Below are 6,807 nucleotides of genomic sequence, written 5' to 3'. Positions count from 1 at the left end.
GCAGCCCCCTTGAAAAGGAACTTTTTTTTTTTTTGTAGATTTTATTTATTTATTTAGTTATGGCTGCGCTGGGTCTTTGTTGCTGCGTGCGGGCTTTCTCTAGTTGTGGCGAGCGGGGGCTACTCTACGTTGCGGTGCGCGGGCTTCTCACTGCGGTGTCTTTTCTTGTTGCAGAGCACAGGCTCTAGGCGCGCAGGCTTCAGTAGTTGTGGCACGTGGGCTCAAAAGTTGTGGCTCACGGGCTCTAGAACACAGGCTCAGTAGTTGTGGCACACGGGCTTAGTTGCTCTGCGGCATGTGGGATCTTCCCAGACCAGGGATGGAACCTGTGTCCCCTGCATTGGCAGGCGGATTCTTAACCACTGCACCACCAGGGAAGCCCAGAAAAGGAACATCTTGATAGTGACTGATGATGTCCAGTGTTCTCTGGGCAGGGCTGGGCATGCAGCCATGGCATCCGTAGCATTTCTAGAGAGAATGTGAGTTGATGTCCATCTGCGCCCTACCTGTAAGGCTTCAAGGGCAGCTTGGAGGAGGGGAGTTCTCAGGAGCGCAAGTCTGTCAGGCTGTTTTCCTTCCTTTTTATTATTGTGGGAACCTCCACTGATTGGATGTGTCCTGACTCTTGCAGCTCTGGGGGTGTGCCGGGCATCCTGATGCCAGTGACATTGGGGCGAGGAAAGAGAGGATGGGCCAGGGAAAGGCATAACTTACTTAGTCCACCCAGGCGCGTACCACAGACTGTGTTTTTGAGGAATGGGGTGTAAAACACAGGCTCTGCCCCAGGTGCTATGTCCTGCATGTGTGTGTATGTCGAATTGCAATGCACACTGTGTGTTTGCCCGTGTGCAGGGGAGCACACGGTGTATGCCCAGGTGAGTATTGGTCTGTACACTCAAGCACGATTCCCAGTGCAAGCTACATGGAAGAAGGACAAGTATGGTGGTGTTGGTTGTGTGCAAGACACACTGCAAGGGCATGGGAAGGACCACGCAGGTGCAGAGATGCTGGGCATGAATGAAGATATCGTGGAGGTGCGTGTGGAGGGGTGACCTGCACTGGGCGGGGAATGCATGGGGTATGACTTGTGGAAATGTGAGAACAACGGAACATGCCGAGCAAGGCTGCGTGTCCAGGAGCAGCCGCACTGATACTGCAGCAAGCGCCGAGGTGAGGTGTTTGTATCCATCCGCACTACACACTCACACTTCTCCCTGTGCCGAGGGGAGGCGGGAAGTTCCCACAGAGTCACACGCAGCACGGGATATATACTATGTATATAAAAGTACAGTAGAAAGGTCACTTTATCCTTCCTCCTTTGACCTTGTAGGATGGGACAATTGACCATCTCTATGCCCGAGAGGCTATACAGTGAAATGGTTTTTAGCACAAACTCTGGAATCAGTGATTTGAGTTGGAACCCTGCTCTACCACGTACTTGCTACAAGCCTTCGACACATCTTAAACCTCCCTAAGACCCAGCTTCCTCATATGTGAAATGGGGAAAAATAATGCTCCATGCCTCCTGTGGAGGTCATGAGAATTCACTGAGGTCCAGGGGTAAAGCACTTACACAGAGATGGAAGAGTCCTACATGCTGGCTCTTGTTAACCACAGGATACGGATGCCAGCACTTAGCACCATCACAAAATGCCCAAGGGACAGAGAACCTGGGCCCTGCCAAAGGCTCTGCTATCGTACCGAGGGCAGAAGCATTGACGTGGAGGCCCCTTTCCCCCTCACGGCAACCCCACCCCTGCTGGAAGCCCCTGCGTTAACCTGCAGGAGACCTGGCAGAGGGAAAGAACTGACGACCAGCACATAAAGAAATGAGATTCCTCTTCTGAGGCACATCCTGTGGATGGGAAAGCATGGGGGAAACAGGATGGAGACCAAGTCGAAGCGATCAGACACTCCAAGCCGGCTCAGGTCCTCAGAACAGAGGGAAGCAGGATAGCCCTTCCCTACCAACTGCAGGCCTCAGCCCACGGCCTCAGGGCCTCAGCCCCTGGCCCCTCCCTCCTGCTACTGCACTCAGGGATGTACTAGAACCCACTCCCAAGACGGATACATGTCCTTCCCAGCCCCGTGTTCAGTGACATCACACTGGTAGTTTGACATGAGCCATAGAGGGGATGTCTACACCATGGACATTGACAAATTTCCATGAGACTGGGGTGGGGTTGGTGGTGGGATACAAAAAAGAATAAAGACGTCAAAGAGCCATTAAGAGGAGGAGAGAGAGGAGAAACCCAAGGGAGAAAAGCTTTCTCTGTTGACTTCAAAGATACGGGCACTTGGACACCCAAGGTCAAGAACTCAGGCCTGGCACCATTCTAAAATAAATAAACAATTAACTAATAATAATAACTGTGGTAGAAGCAGCAAGAGAACATTTTCTGTGTTCTTCCAAATTTTCAGGGTGTGTTTAACCAGTTCACAATATCACAGTTTAGACCATGATGTGGACCACCCCCTGTAGCAAGTGCAGATCCCTGCCTTTAGCTCCCAGGCACTGGTTCTCCCTGTGCCTGGGAATGCTGCCCGTGGACGCTTCATAAAGCCCCCCTCTGAACGGAGCTGCCCAGGGCAAGGTCACACCGCCTACGCCTGGGGGTGGTGGTGAGGTGGGAAGCCCACATCCAGGGACAGGTCCATAGAGGGCTACAAAGGTCTGGCTGCTCACCTGGGTAAGCGATATCTCTGAAGAGTTGTCCCAGCTCCAGAGCTCCCAAGGGGATTGGCTGAGGCCATTGCTGCTACAGCATTGCAGCCCAAGCTCCCCCTCTGCCCAATCCTGCATCCCTCACTCCCTCCTGGGTGCTGTTCCTGACACACTAAGAAACATCCTGCACACAAATCTCCAGCCCAGAATCTTTTCCCCAGGGAACTCAACCTAAGACACCCCCTACCCGTCTCCCTGTAAATAGACCACTGCCCAGGAGAACTACTGTCCAGTCCCATGTGGTCCTCTGCAGTGGGGGCACGTGCGTGGCTGTGGAAATGCCTGGGACCTGCAGAGCCAACGCAGATGATTCCTCGGAAGACGTGCCTCACCATGTGTTTTGCTGGGGGATGGGGGAAGTAGGGGGAGAAGCATGATGGAGTGTGCATGTGTATGTTTGTGTGTGGGTGTGTGTGTGTATATATATACATGTGTGAGCTGCTGTTTGTTTTCCAGGCTGGCATCCCTGTTGAAGGGCACGGCAAGTGGAGGGGAGACAAAAGAAAGCCACCTGCTTGTTGAGTTTAGCAGCACCCAGGACCCCTGCGGCAATAGCCACTGCCCTGCTGACTACACAGAGACCTAAGCGTGCAGGAACACATGCCCTCTCTACATCCAGGCACAAAACGCACACTGCCCCAAACACACAGCCCACATTCCAGGTCCTGGCTCTTGGCTGGAGATGGGAAGAACTCAGCCCAGCTCACCTTTAGTGCAAGAGGTGAAGCTGAAGAATCAGGCTCTGGGATCAGCTCCTGGTCACAGGTAAATCCTAGCCTCTGGCACGTGTCACTCGCTTCTGCATAAGCCCATTCATTCATTCCCGCAAAGACTCGCTGCACTTACTCTTTGCCGTCTTGCTGGCTCAGAAGCCCCCTTCATGATGGGAGCCCCAGCTGACTCTTCTCAAGAGGTTGCCGCACAGATGGAGAGCTTCTCCAGCACCTGGACGAAGGGAGTTCCTGGACTCCCTGCCGACGAGAGGGCTCTGTTGGACAAACTGCAGGCAGTGGACCTCGTCCATACTGATGGTTCCAAGCAGAGGCAGAAGTTGCCCCCCACCTTCCCCCATAATTCTGCTTCCCAATCCCGGCACTCACTGGTAGCCCATGGGTGAACCTTGCCCCTATTGAGGGCCAACCACGTTACTTGTTAACTTGCTGATTGGAAATGAATTCCTCTTCAGCGGTGCTGGAGCTGAGCTAAGGGTGAACACCTGTGGAGGGGAGGGCTTCTGAGTCCTTGCGCCCTTACAGTAACAGTAATTAGATTAATCTAGAACTTTACCAAGCACTCAGACGCGAGATCTCAGGTGCTGGTAGAATCTTCTGTATTCCCAGGGGTGAGGGGTGGTTATGTTACACCAGCTACTCTGCAGCCTGGAATTTAATGTCTGGCAGGCCTGGGTCTGAATTCCCAGAGTTACTTACATTTTGAAGCTGGACGTGGGACGTGCCAGCTCGATGCCTGGTACAGGGTACGTGCTCAATCCACAGCCACTATCGATACTATTATCACTGCTGTCCCCCAGAGAAGCCACTGTTTACGAGGTGAGCCCCCTTGGAGGCTGTGTGTAGGGCAAACCCATCCTGTGCCTGCTCTCATGCCATCCTCTGGTCCCTGGCCCATGTCAGAGGGCTGGCCAATCTCTGAAGGCCCGTCCCACTGCCTTAAGAGCTGCCAAATGTGAGGGCTTCCCGGGCTGGACCTTATGTTTGATCACCAGGAAGTGAAAACTAGGATACCAGGAGACTGAGGCCAGGAAAGGCCCCCCAATCCCTGTTAATTTCATGCAGGTGCAAGTCTTCAGCCTCCCAGGCAGCTTCAGTTATTGAGTTGGGTCGGGGGTGGACATCAGAGGGGCTGCAGTCCACTGGCAGCCGAGCTCTTAAAGGGACATCCAGGGAGCTGTCCTGGAAGATGAGCCAAAGAGTGTCTCCATTCTTCTTCTTTTTTTTTTTTTTTGCGGTACGCGGGCCTCTCACTGCTGTGGCCTCTCCCGCTGCGGAGCACAGGCTCCGGACGCGCAGGCTCAGCAGCCATGGCTCACGGGCCCAGACGCTCCGCGGCATGTGGGATCTTCCCGGACCGGGGTGCGAACCCATGTCCCCTGCATCGGCAGGCGGACTCTCAACCACTGCGCCACCAGGGAAGCCCCTCCATCCTTCTTAATCTGGATCAGCTCAGACATGGCGACCCATGGTCACACCCAAACTCAGATTTCTTTTCCCTTATTTGGAATATGGTGGGCAAGTTTCTCCCCTACCTTAGCTTATTTTCCTTTATAAAGTCTTTTACAATAAAAATGTGAAGCTATGTGACATCTATCTAGAGCCCAGGCCATTCGGCTCACTAGGGGAGAGATAGATGTTCGCTGGGCTTTTTAGTTATAAAGCCGCTCAAATCCTAATATCAGACGTTCATAGAGAGGAATTTAACAGATCATCTAAAGCAGTTCAGTGCACATTGTTAGACAGCCTAGTAGTTGTCGCTGGTGCGGTTTAGCTAACATTTATCGAGGCGTATTCCACGCCATCTCATCTCAGAGATGAGAGCTGAATAAAACATAAAATACAGTTCCTTTTCTAAAAAAATTATTGACTGATTTTCAACAATATTGCCACATTTGCATTCTCTTCATCCCTCCCTCCCTCCCTTCCTCCGAAATGCTCAAATGGTTCCTGAACCATTTGAAGTAAGTTGTAGACATTGTGACACTTCACCGCTAAATGTTTCAGCTTCTATCTCCTGAGAACAAGGATTATTCTCCTGCAATAACTACACCACCACCATCACTCCTGAGATAGTTAACACCAACATGATAATATTGTCTAAAATGCATTCCATATTCCCTTTTACCCCAGTGTCCCAGGAATGTTCTTTGTGGTTTGCTCTTTTGAAAGCAATCCAGGAGATATACTCATGGATCATGCACTGCATTTGGCTTCTTCCTAATGTTTTGATAGATGTAAAGAAAGAGATAGAGCTCTCAAAGACTTTTGAGAAAGAAACTTCAGATTCAAAATAAAAAGACAAATCCTTCCATAAGGACACTTGGATGCTGCATAATTCTCATTCCTCACCACAGATGGGCAAATTATTTCTTAGAGGGGCATATGGACTCCTAATTATTCCAACAGTTTAATGCCATCTGCTCCCTACGAGCAGGAAAAGTGGTTACAAGGTGGTGTCAGGGAATCTTAGGCCCCTGATCAGGGTTTAGCCCATGTTCTCTAATGCAAATCCAGGTCAGTCTGGGCGGGGCCTGTTCTGGGTACTGGAAATGTGGGAAAGATGAAAAACAACCCAGCAGCGCTCGGGACTTCCCTGGTGGTCCAGTGGTTAAGGCTCCGTGCTCCCAATGCCCTGGTCAGAGAACTAGATCCCGCGTGCACAACTAAAGATCCTGTATGCTGCAACTAAGACCCAGCGCAGCCAAATAAATATTAAAAAACAAAAAAAAACATCCTGCTCTCACAGGGTTTATGGTCTAGCTGGGGAAGGGAAAAACAACAACGAGAGAGAGAGAAAGAGAGAGAAATAGGGAAATCAAATGATGAGGCTGGATTCCTAAAGGGTATAATAGATGGAGGGACATGTAACTCAACCTTGGACGGTGGAGAAGAGGTCCCATCTAAGCTACAAGCTGAAGAAGGAGAATTCACCAGCTGAAGACAGAAGAGGGGTATCCTTAACAGGAGAAATAGGCTGTGTGAATGGCCAGAGGTGAGAAGAGGTGACCCAGGGCAAGTCGCATACACAAGCTCAATTGTGTGGTGTGAGGGGAGAAGGCAAGGAATTGAGGCTCTGGGGATGGGGATGGGGGACACAAGGGCCCCCGTAAACTGGTCCTTACAATACATGGTAAGGTGCTGGACTTTATCCTAAGACCAGTGAAGCGCTATTGAGGGCCGGAACACGCCCAGATGTCCTGGCCCACTAGAATGATGGGGCAAGGGGGCAGAGGAAACGCAGTTGGGAAGCTGATAATGTAGGTGAGGAGTGGCCACAGCTAAAACAGTGGAAGTGGAGATGGAGAGAGGGGAACAGACAGATTTTGTATTTTTTCAAACTATTTTTTT

The sequence above is a fragment of the Neophocaena asiaeorientalis genome, unplaced genomic scaffold (genome assembly GCF_003031525.2).
Source record: "Neophocaena asiaeorientalis asiaeorientalis breed wild unplaced genomic scaffold, Neophocaena_asiaeorientalis_V1.1 scaffold268, whole genome shotgun sequence".
Classification (NCBI taxonomy): domain Eukaryota; kingdom Metazoa; phylum Chordata; class Mammalia; order Artiodactyla; family Phocoenidae; genus Neophocaena; species Neophocaena asiaeorientalis.
Note: the sequence above shows the minus strand (reverse complement) of the source record.